This window comes from Heterodontus francisci, chromosome 39 (genome assembly GCF_036365525.1).
Source record: "Heterodontus francisci isolate sHetFra1 chromosome 39, sHetFra1.hap1, whole genome shotgun sequence".
NCBI lineage: Eukaryota > Metazoa > Chordata > Chondrichthyes > Heterodontiformes > Heterodontidae > Heterodontus > Heterodontus francisci.
Genome location: NC_090409.1, coordinates 26,727,377 through 26,739,678, shown reverse-complemented (window position 1 = coordinate 26,739,678; position 12,302 = coordinate 26,727,377).

The following is a 12,302-nucleotide window of genomic DNA, read 5'->3' as shown; positions in this document are numbered from 1 at the left end:
ACCATTTCTTTTATATTGCCCCTCCTCGTTCTTCCAACCACAATGTATGACTTCAAACTTCTCTACATTAAATTTAATCCAGCAAGTATCTGTCTGTTGCAACATCCTGCCTATGTCCTCTTGAAGTCTGTCACTATCCTCCTCGCAGTTCGCACTGGATGAAATAATGCCATGTCTAAACTTGAAAATAATGTTCTGCACACTTACGTCTATGCCATTTAAACAGATCAGGAAAATCACTGGTCCCAGTACCAATACTTCGGAAGCCCATCTATGTAACTTCTTACAGTCGAAAAGTAAAAGTTCACCAGTACTCTCCATTCAGTGTCTCTCACCAAACTTCATATCCATGCGGTCACAGTCTCTTTTACTCCATGGGCTTTAACTTAGCTGACGCACCTCTTATATTGCACGTTATCAAATGTCTCTTGTATGTCCATGTATAACAGATAAACCACAATACACTCATCAACAGACTCTGATATGTTAGCAAAAATCAATCAACTTAGTAAAACACGATTTTCTTTTTAGAAAATCCGTCTTGGGGTTCCTTAATTGATCGACACTTGTCCAAGTAACTATTATTTTTGTTCTGGAGTTTCCTTGCGAAACTTCTCCACCAACAAGGTGAAAACACCAGGCATGTAGCACCTGAGATAATCTTTATAACGTTTTCTGAACAGCATTTGCACCATCCCAGCATGTAAAGACGATTGGAATATTATGGACAGTAGTTCAGTGAGTTCCACTCTTACTTCCATCAGTATCGTTGGATGGATCCGCTGTGGTCCTGGTACAAATCCACTTTCAATAAAATCAGCTTTTCTGACATCTCCTCATCATTTTCTGTGCATGTAGTGTCTCAACTTTCTCCACTTTAACTATAATATTGGCAGCTTATTCCTGCTTGCTAAGTATACAGGCAAGTTCCCATTTAGTAGACATGTGCTCTGCCTCCATGTGTAAAGGTATGTGGCTCCAAATCGATGCCAGTTAGAAAAAAAAGATAGAAATGGGAGATGGAGCAGCTGTATTTATTATCCATAACATAAAAGCAGTAGATAAAACGGAAGCAAATATAAGCAAGCAAAAATGCAGCATCAACATGGATACGAATAAAAGATACTATTCGATCGAACACCTATTAGTGTAGTTTAAAGATCACCTAAAAGTGAAAGGGAGGTGGTGAGAGGAATATGCAGACAAATTAGGGAATTGAGAAAAAATGCAGAATAATAATCATGTGGCACTTCAGCTGCCCGATATTAATTTGATAGAGGAAGAAGGTAAAATGGACAAAGAAAATAAAGTTCCTACAATTTGTAGAGGACAGCTTTCTAACATAATATATAAAAACCCCAACAAGGGAAGATTTACTATTGAATGTAGTAATGGGGAATGTATCACAGCGAAATATGAACTAAAACTAGGGGAACCTCTCAGCAACAGTGAGAAAAAAAAGCTTGAAGATAATAACAGAGAAGGCCACAAGTATGACGAAAACCGCATTGGTAGATACGTGTAAAACTGATTTTGAGGGGCCGTGGTTCGACCTTGGCAAAATAAAATTGGCAAAAAACGATGGAGAATGTAAGTGAAGAAACAGGTATAATGGTGCCAACATAATGTAAGCAATGTTTATTCCGCTAATGGGAAAGCACAAACACAATATGAGTGAGAACACATGCATGAATAAAGACATGAGGTAACCACTGAGGGTAAGGAAAAAGGCATACATTAAGTCCACAGATAACAGAGGAGTGCATGACAAGAGAAAATACGAAGAGATTAGCAGAGAAGTCATGAAAACAGTAGCAAGGTAAAGAGGAACTATCAAAAGAAATTACAGGCATATCATTGGGAAAGGAAAATCGGTTTTGGGCAGAATCTTTAAGGGATAGAAAGGATGAAATCACAATTAATGAGAAAGAAGTGGTGGAAATATTAGATAATTATTTTTCTGCAGTATTGGCCAGCGAGATGAAACAGGTAGATTTGGCATTGATTGATGAGCTGAATAGTGATATAAGTAAATTTAAAAATGAAAAGGGGCTGTGTTGAATACAGTAATTACGATCAAAGTCGTTAAAGCCCTACTCAGGCTGGATTGCGTCCGAAAATGTTGTAGTGCCAGAGGAGTGGTAGATAGCTAATGTAATTCGTATCATTAACTAGGGGGACAGAAAATGCCCAGGGAATTTTAGACCAGTCAGCTTAAAATCGCTGCCTGAATTATTTTTAAATGGACTCCTTACATCGGGAGAGAATAAAGAACATCTGGTAAAGTGAATTAAGATAATGCATAGTCTGTATGGGTCTCAAAATGACCAACCTTACTAAATGTTTGAGCACCGAGCGAGAGAGTAGGCAATGGTACAGAAATCGATGTACTTTATCTGGATTTTCAAAAGACCTTCGATAAGGGGCACATAAAAGGCTAATCAATGAGGTCAGAAAATGTGAAGTCAGTGGACTACTGCAGGAATGTATTGCGGTTTGGCTTCAAGAGAAAGAGAAGAACGTGGGAATAAAGAGTAGTTATTCAAGGTGGCAGCAGATAGAAAGTGATGCTTCAAAAGTAACAGTACAGGGACAAATAGCGTTCACTATTTACATTAATGATACCAACTATCAATTAAAAACGAAATCACTTTATCCACCAGAACCGAACTCACATTGCTCTGCAAAGTCTTTAAACGTGTTTAGCCTCCCAAATAGCTTTCCAATATCGTGGAATGCCAAGCGATAGTATTGGGACACCTCTATACAAAGTCACAAATTATATCTTAAGTCGCTGAGACAAAGGAACATGTTCCTTACTCGTCCTTGCTAACCTGGCTGCAGTGTTTGGCACGTTTGGCCACATTATTCTCCTCCACGTCTCTCTCTTCGTTCAGGTGAATGGGTCAGAAGTTGTCTGCTTCTATTCTTACCTGTCCAAGTCATAGCAAAAGAATCACCTCAATGACATTTCATCCAGATCTCGCAACGTTACCTTTGGTTCCCCCAGGTATCTAACCATAGTCCTCAATTTCTTAAATTTGAGATACTTACTTCCACCTCTCAAATTATCCACTGTCTGTAACTTGTGATACTGTCAGTCCGATCTCTAACATTTGATGAGCATAAACTTCAACAAATTAAATATTACGATGGCAAAAGTAATCGTTTATAGCTCCTACCAAGCCAAAGGAAAATACATTGCCAGTCACTGGCCACATACTTTCACCCCAGTATTGCCTGAGGTTCAATCAGCCTTTCAGTAACTTGGTAGAAAATTGGACTCCGGGAGGATCATCCGACCACATATCCTGGCCGTGACAATGACCACACATTTCCAACTCTGCAGCATTTCTTGATTACAATGCTGCCTCAGCACAGATACCAGATCCATTGGTACACGTATTTTAAACAAAAACAAAAATATTAAAAATGTGCAGTCCCAGATGGAAGGTGGATAACTAAATTATTTCATATACTTAAGAAGGTGTCAAAAATGCCAAGGAATTATAGGTAAGTGAGCTTAACATCAGTGATAGGAAAAATGAAATCCTCACTGAAAGAGAGAGAATATGGGATGAGCTATAACAGAAAAAGTTATATCTAACAGTGGGCAGTCAGCATGGATTGCACAGGGGAAAACTTTCATGACCAAATTTATTGAATTTTATGAACAAGTATCATAGACAGTAGACAATGATGAAGGAGTTGATGCAATTTATTTGGATTTTTAGAAGGTTTCGTGTCATGGAATAAAGAGTCAGAGAAAAACGGGCAGAGTGGATTGTCATCTGCCTTCAAGCCAAAATGCTGAGAGTGAGAGTGAAGCGTGAAGAGTGAAGAGTGAAGTGGCAGAATGTGGGAAGTGGTGATAAACAAAAAAACAGTGATGGGACAATTTCTGTTCAGAATTTAAATTAACAATTTGGACTTTGGAATCAAGACACAATTTCAAAATTTGCGGATGACACCAAATGTGATGGGAGCAGCGCATTGTGGCAATGCTCAGAAAGACTGCAAAATATTAATAAACCTGAGTAACCGACAAACAACTGGAAAAAGAATTTCAACACAGATAAATGTGTGGTCGCACTTTGTTATCTTTTCATTCATGGGATGTGGGCGTCACTGGCTAGGTCAACACTTATTGCCCATCCCTAATTGCCCTTGAGAAGGTGCCGCTGAGCCGCCTTATTGAACCGTTCCAGTCCATGTGGTGTATGTACACCCACAGTGCTGTGAAGAAGGGAGTTCCAGGATTTTGATCAGCGACCATAAGAAGCAACAATACAGTTCTAAGTCAGAATGTTGCGTGGCTTGGAAGAAAACCGAATTGCCTATGCCGGATATCCTATGTAATCCTATCCTATGTAATCTGCCAGTGAAACCCTCATGCATGGCTTTGTTACCTCTCCGCTTACGTATTTCAATGTACTAAATGTGGTCTCTCACATTTACCTCCCACAAACATGAGACCATTCAAAATTCTGCTGACCTTGTCCGAACCGACACACTTTCCGTTCAGCCATCAAACTTCTGCGTTAGTCCCCGATAAAGCAGCGGTTCTACTTTAAAATTGCAAGCCTTCTATTTAAATTGCTCCATGACCTCTTCCCACCTAGCTATGTAATCGTCTCTAGCTTTATAATCCAACGAAATATTCACATTTGTGCAATTCTGATCTCCTGAGCAGTCCCAACTTTATTACCGCTACCATTTTTCTTACCATGGATTCCGCTGACAAGGCCATTCCATATACATTTATGTAGAAAGAAACAAAGTTAACATTTCAGGTCAGGGACCTTTTGTGTTAACTGACAAAACAAACATAAAATGTCATTGTTTTTAAGCAGCTGCATGGAGAGCATGGAGACAAAAAAACAAAATGAAGCGCTGTGAAAGGGTGGGAGGCAGGAGAGGATGAATAACAAAAGGGTAGGCACTATAGGCCTAAAGTAAATGCTAATGGGACAAGTGCCTTGAGAAGATACGAATGGCAGAATGATGAACAGATGCCGTGAGAAAGCAAAAACAAGAGCAGGAATGAAATATTCAAAGTGAAGGACAAAAGTCTTGGATCAGCGAATACAATCTGAAATTATGGAATTCAGTGTTGGATTCGGACGTCATTAAAGTGCCTACTCACAAGATGCGGAATTGTACCTCGAGCTGCAGTGTAGTTGTTTTTGCTTTGGGACTGCAGCTTTTCGTCATCATACTTCTTACTCAACAGGGCTGATACCTGCTACCATTCCAGAAGTCAGCAAATTTGCTTTCCAAAAGCTCCTCCTGGTATGAGCAGTGGTGAAAAATACATAATCACGAAAGATTCTGTCCAAAGCCTTTAATATATGGAAACTAACACAACTTAACGACATCAAAGCCAAAGTCAGTACTTAAACTAGATGAGAGTTTGGGCAATCTCATGTGAAGTCATTACTGCAGTTGCACTTGAAACCACATCAAAAACTATTTAACGTCCAGGAAGGGCAATAGTTCAGTCACAATCATTCGACCAACAGCAGCTGCCAATAGAAGAGAACTGCAGGATGAGGCTGCAGCCACGCAACAGTTGTGTCACTCTAATCATGGAATTAAACGATTGTCACAATATATTTCTCGAGCTTTATATTTTGCAAGCGTTGGGATAATTTAGGTATGATAACATTAATAACAGTATGACAAAAACATTACAATAACAAAAGGGCGCTTTTACACAATGCATTTTTTTAAAAATCATGCATGGGACGTGGGCGTCGCTGGCTCAGCTAGCATGTATTGCCCATCGCTAATTTCCTTTCTTGAACCACTGCAGTCCATGTGAGGTAGGTACACCCACAGTGCTGTTTGGAAGCGAGTTACAGGATTTTGACACAGCGACAGTGAAGGAACGGCAATATAGTTCCAAGTCAGGATGGTGTGTGACTTGAAGGGGAACTTGCAGGTGGTGGTGTTCCCATACATTTACTGCCCTTGTCCTTCTAGTTGGTAGAGATCGCGGTTTTGGAAGGTGCAGTCTTAGGAGCATTGTTGCGTTGCTGCAGTGTTCTTGTAGATGGTACACACAGCTGCCACTGTGCGTCGGCGGTGGAGGGAGTGAATGTTTGTAAATGGGGTGCCAATTATGCGGGCTGCTTTGTCCTGGATTGTGTCGAGCTTCTTGAGTGCTGTTGGAGCTGCACCATTCCAGGGAAGTGAAGAGTATTCCATCACACTCCTGACTTGTGCCATGTCGATGGTGGACAGTCTTTGAGGAGTCTGAAGGTGAGTTCCTTGCCGCAAGATTCCTCGCCTCTGACCTGCACTTGTCGCCACGATATTTATATGGCTACTCCAGTTAAGTTTCTGGTCAATGGTAGCCCCTAGGATGTTGATAGTGGCGGATTCAGCGACGGTAATGCCATTGAATGTCAAGGGGAGATGGCTAGATTCTCTCTTGTTGGAGATGGCCATTGACTGGCACTTGTGTGGCGCGAATGTTGTTTGCCACTTATCAGCCCAAGCCTGGATATTGTTCAAGTCTTACTGCATTTCTACAGGAACTGCTTCAGTATCTGAGGAGTCACAAATGGTGCCTTTTAACGTGGTAACTTGTTCCAGGGCACTTTCAAGAAGTGCTATTAACAAGATATAATAAGGACAAAATAACAGGAATGGCAACCACTATCCTCTCCCAAGAGTTTGTTTTTAGCGTGTTTGACTAGGAAGGATATGTAGAGAAGGGCAAATGTTTACGGTGGTATTTCCAGAGCGTGGAAGCTCAGCCACCGAAGGTGCAAACACGAATATCAGTGTTTATTATTTTGACGATGCACAAGAGGCAAGAATTGCCGTTTTCAGTTATCTCGGAGGTTTGTACAGCCGTTGACATTTGCAGATATTGGGAGTCAGGCACTGGAGGCATATGAAAGCAAGATGATACTTTAAATACGAGACGTTGCTTAGCCAAGACGCAATGCAACTCGCAGACTGCAGACACAGAAGGGGGCACTGACATCCCTTCCAATGCCAGATCTTTGAAAGTGTTGTTAAGTTAGCCCTACACACTCTTCTCTCAAAGTAGCCCAGGATTAACTTTGGCACTCAATTAATTAACACATTCGTTTTTTGTGAAGTATAATTGAATCTGCTTTAAATCCACTTTCGGACACAATGCATTCCAAGTATGATGACTCATTGTGCTAAAAGCAGAAATCTTCACCAAACTGTTGGTACTTTTGCTAATTCGATTAAATCTGCACCGTATATTTAGCAACTGCTGACCAGTGGGAACAAGTGCACCTGATCAAAGCCACTCGAAATAACCTCTCTGTCACTTCACTAACTACTCCCTTTAGGTACTTGGGAGCTAACAACTCAAAGTGACAGGACTCCCAGTTTCCCCTGCGTCCAAACATCATTTGACCCTGTCATATAGCCCCTTACTTACAGAAGGTGAAATATGCTGTGTTGTGCTAAAATGCCATCAGCCGAGGCAGCTGCTGCCAATGTGACATGAGACCACCATCCTTGATCTCTGAATGCTCGTAAGATGGACGGTTGTCATATGACTGAAATGGCGTGGAGTTGTATTAGTAGAGAGCCTCAAGACCCGTAACACCGTTTCTATATTGGGCATTCTGATAAAGGGACATGACAGTTGATTATAAAACGAAGGTGACTGGCTTTACCTGCCCTCTGAATCAACTCACTCACTCCGTTAACAGTCGATTTTGAATATATTATTGATTTCCGAAAAGTCGTTAGAGAACAACCTTTTCCATTCCAGAAAAGTCACCACCTGCTCACTCGACCCGATTCCCAAGTAATTGCTTACCATCCAACTTTCATTCCTGGATCCCAGTTTTTCTGAGTCGTAGTGGTTCTGTTCTTCAAATATGCCATCGTCAAACAACCCCGAAATAACAATCCCTGATTGCTCCGTCTTACTATCTGCCACCATGTATCAAAACAACCTTAGTTATCCAACAATCCTGAATGTGTTGTTACCTAGGAAATCCATGGACTATTTTCCCTGAAACTTCATTTTTAATCCCTTAAATCAGGGTACTCCCACTGCCACATTTTCAAAACACAAGCACACAATAAATCACAGCAGCAGCATCCCATATGGCCCGTCGAGCCTGCTCTGTGATTTACTACGACGGTGGCTGATCTTCGGCTTCAACTCCACTTTCCTACCCATTCACCAGATGCCTGGATTCCCCGTGAGACCATAGATTTGTCTATCCCAGCCTTAGATCTATTCAGGATGGAGCATCTAACGGATATCACCCCAATGTACTCAGCCTCGCATCGTAGGACACCCCTGATCTCAGCGGCCAATCTAGTGAAACTTCACTCTCACCGCCTCTCATGCAATTATATCCATTCTTAAATGTAGAGATTAAAAGTGCATGCAGGACTGCATATGTGGTCTCATCAAAACCACATATAGATGTAGCAAGACATATTTATTCTTTTACTCCAATACCTTTAAATTAATCTAAAGATGGCATCATGCCATAACAATATTCTTCACTCACTGCCCAAATCTCCATTCCCAAGGCGCCGGATGCATCTCTACCCCGGCAACAGCTTGAATCTGAACCGGACTGTTAGCAAGTTTGGTGTCATTTCAGACTAATGGAAGAACGCTTGAGGATATTATCAATGCCATACTAAGTTTGCTTCACACGATTGCCGCTAATCCATAGGTCAGCTGTTGATTCAAGCGTCACACATGCTATTGTTACCTGAAGGCTTGACAATTAGACTCACTCATATCTGCCTTCACACGTTCACTCTCCAGTAAACTGGAGGTCCTTAAAATTTCGGCTTGCTGTGTACTAAATCACACTCATCCCAAACACCCATCTCCCTTGCAATCACTGGGTTACATTGGCTTCCAGTAAACAATGTCTCCTAATCTTGTTTTTAAAATTCCTCCATGGCCTCTTGTACTGCCCTATTTTTCATCTCCTTCAGCCTTAGAATCCTTTGACATATCAAAACACCTCCAATTCTGGCCTATTAAGATGCCTCAATTATAAACACTCCACTATTGGCGTCCATGGCAGCAGCCAGCAAGTTCTGATATTCCCTCACTGGTCTTCTCCAAGTAACAGCCTCTCTTTTGTCCTTCAACATAATCCTCAAAGCGTACATATTTGACAAGGCAGTTGGTCATCTTTTCTAAGCTCTCCTTTTGCCTGGATGGGTGCAGCTTCAATAACAATCACGAAGCTCGACACCGTCCAGGACAAAGCGGCCCGCTTGATTGGCACCCAATTTTCAAACATTCACTCCCTCCACCACCGATGCACAGTGGCAGCAGTGTGTGCCATCTACAAGATGCACTGCAGCAACGCAGCAAGGCTCCTTAGACAGCACCTTCCAAACCCGCGGCCTCTACCAACTGGAAGGACAAGGGCAGCAAATGCATGGAAACACCACCGCCTACAATTTCCCCACCAAGTCACACACCATCCTGACTTGGAACTATCTCGCCGTTCCTTCACTGTTGCTGGGTCAAAATCCTGGAACTCCCTTCCCAGCAGCACTGTGGGTGTACCTACCCCACATGGACTGCACCGGTTCAAGAAGACAGCTCACCACCACCTTCTCAAGGGCAATTAGGGATGGGCAATAAATGCTGGCCTGGCCAGTGACGCCCACATCCCATGAATGAATAAAAAAGGACGCTGTCAGATTTTGCTTGAAAATGTTCTTCTGAAGCAGAATAGGTGATTTATTATATGAACGCATTCTGTTTTCGTTGTTTCTTGCAGTAATTTTAACGTACATTTTACCCCACTATCTTCTGCAAGACTTGCATTGACTCCCTATTTCTCTATTGGCTAATCTCTGTACATTCCCTCTGGGATCAGTAAATGCCTGACTTTATTTTCATGCTGGCCAGTGCTCCAATGTCATTGCAGAATGCCATGACACTCTGGAACTGCAATATGAAGGTTTTGATGTTCTGAATTGCCATGTACTGAACCTGCCTTTAATTATGGCCAGTCAGTTGAATTAATATGTAACTTTGACTCTCTCGAGCTCACTATATCTCACTGTCCCTCGATTTTTGTGTGGTATTCTGCCGCCTTGATTTTCTGTCCATTGAAGTTTATGCATCTCTCTGTTTCCCCGACTCCTTATCGGTCTGCCCTTCGACTTTTGTCAACCCCTGTTTCTGCGTGTCTCTGCCTGCCTTTGCATTTAGCTTCCTGTGTTTCAAGTCTGTTTTCGACTTGCTGGTCCATCAATTAACATATCTGTTTTTGCCCCTCTAACTACGTATGTAAAATTTCTGTCTTTCTCTTCCAGTTTTCTGAAGTGTCAACATTTGTTCCCCTCTGTCTTTGTATCGTACTTATATTCCAGTCACTTTGTTGATTAAGTTCTGTGCCTCTGAGGTAAGTCTCTCTGTGTGAATCAAAGTCCTTATTTTGCAGTATGGGCAAAAATGGTGTGTTATTAACTCCCATCACTGAATGTCTGGCAGCATTTGTGGAAATAGAAGCAGAGTTAATGTTTCAGGGCAGTGACCCTTTTTCGGAAGAAGGGCTCTGAAGAAGGGTCACTGACACGAAACGTTAACTCTGCTTCTCTTTCCGCAGATGCTGCCATACCTGCTGAATGGTTCCAGCATTTCTTGTTTTTATTTCAGATTTCCAGCATCCACAGTATTTTATTTTTATTTATACTGAATGGTAAGGCAATGGTGTTCTTTGTTCATTTTGCCAATACTTATGCACAGATTTGTTTTGCCTGAATTTCAAAGTGAAAAGTTCCAAGCGGCAGAGTGGTGCAGTGGTTAGCACCGCAGCCTCACAGCTGCAGCGACCCGGGTTCAATTCTGGGTACCGCCTGCGTGGAGTTTGCAAGTTCTCCCTGTTTCTGTGTGGGTTTCCTCTGGGTGCTCCAGTTTTCTCCCACATGCCAAAGACTTGCAGATTGTTAGGTTAATTGGCCATTATAAATTGCTCCTAGTATAGGTAGGTGGTAGGGAAATATAAGAACAGGTGGGGATGTGGTAGGAATATGGGATTAGTGTAGGATTAGTATAAATGGGTGGTTGATGGTCGGCACAGACTCGGTGGGCCGAAGGGCCTGTTTCAGTGCTGTATCTCTGAACTAAACAAGCATGACTCCCACCATCACATACCCACTCACAGTTTGAAATACAAATGCAATCACTTTGTCCAGCCCTTACCTTCTTGGCACTTGATAAGATCTGTAGGGTACAATAAAAAAGTAAACTTTCAGTCCAAATTTCTTTCCGAATGGAAATGCAACACAACTCGATGTCTACGAATACAAGCTCTGGTTTTGGCATTGACAAGAGATCTGTACATCTCATTTCAAGCGGATCAAGCAGGCAAAAAATAAATCAGTCCAATGTGCTCAAGACTGGGTGAGCGCCCATGGCAGGTCCTCCGTGATTAGGCGGGCCTCTCTCTGGATATTACATTATGGCATATGGCGCTGCAATATTAAAGGCTAAGGAAGCTTGCTGTCACCATGACCTTTTCTTCCTTGACTTCTCCTCTCACCTCTATTTTGATCCAAGTGACGGGATAACTAACTGTAATCCAAAGTACACACTTGATTCACAATTTTGCACGTGATCATGAGCTGAACGCCATGATAGAGCCCTGGAAACTGTGATTTTTTTTAAGATGCACGAGTCAACAGCCTTCGGCTCTATTGAATTCACTAGTATCGCTGGGAAAGGGGTAAGCTTACACGTGTCTCACAATCTGCACTACCCAACGTGGCTATTCCCTCGTGCACGGTGATGATTGGGGCCATGGAGTGTCACATTGCCAGCACAGCAATAACAACAACTTCTATTTGTGTGCATCACTGATCACTCGATCATTGGAGCTGCACCTTCAGTTGCCTCGGCCCCAAAATCTCCTTAAATCTCTCCACCTCTCCACCTCACTTTCCTGCTTTAAGATACTCGATAAAACCTGCTTCTTTGACCAAGCCTTTGGGCATTTGACCTACCATCTTCCTTTGTGGTTCAGTGTCGCACTTTCTTTTATAATGGTCTTTGTAGTGCCTTGGGACATTTTATTGCTGTGCTGGCAATGTGACACTCCATGGCCCCAATCATCACCGTGCAATACTGGTAATTGTTCCCTGGTTTATCATTTATGCCAAGGCTTGTACTTATGTCACCTGAAGCTATAAGCCTCTTCACCTCTTTGTCATGCCTTTCATCGATACTCTGCTCCCTAGAATGTTATTCGGCACGAAATCAGTGTCATTCTTTGGACTCTGGTGTTGTGGAAGTGAGCAGAAAGGCA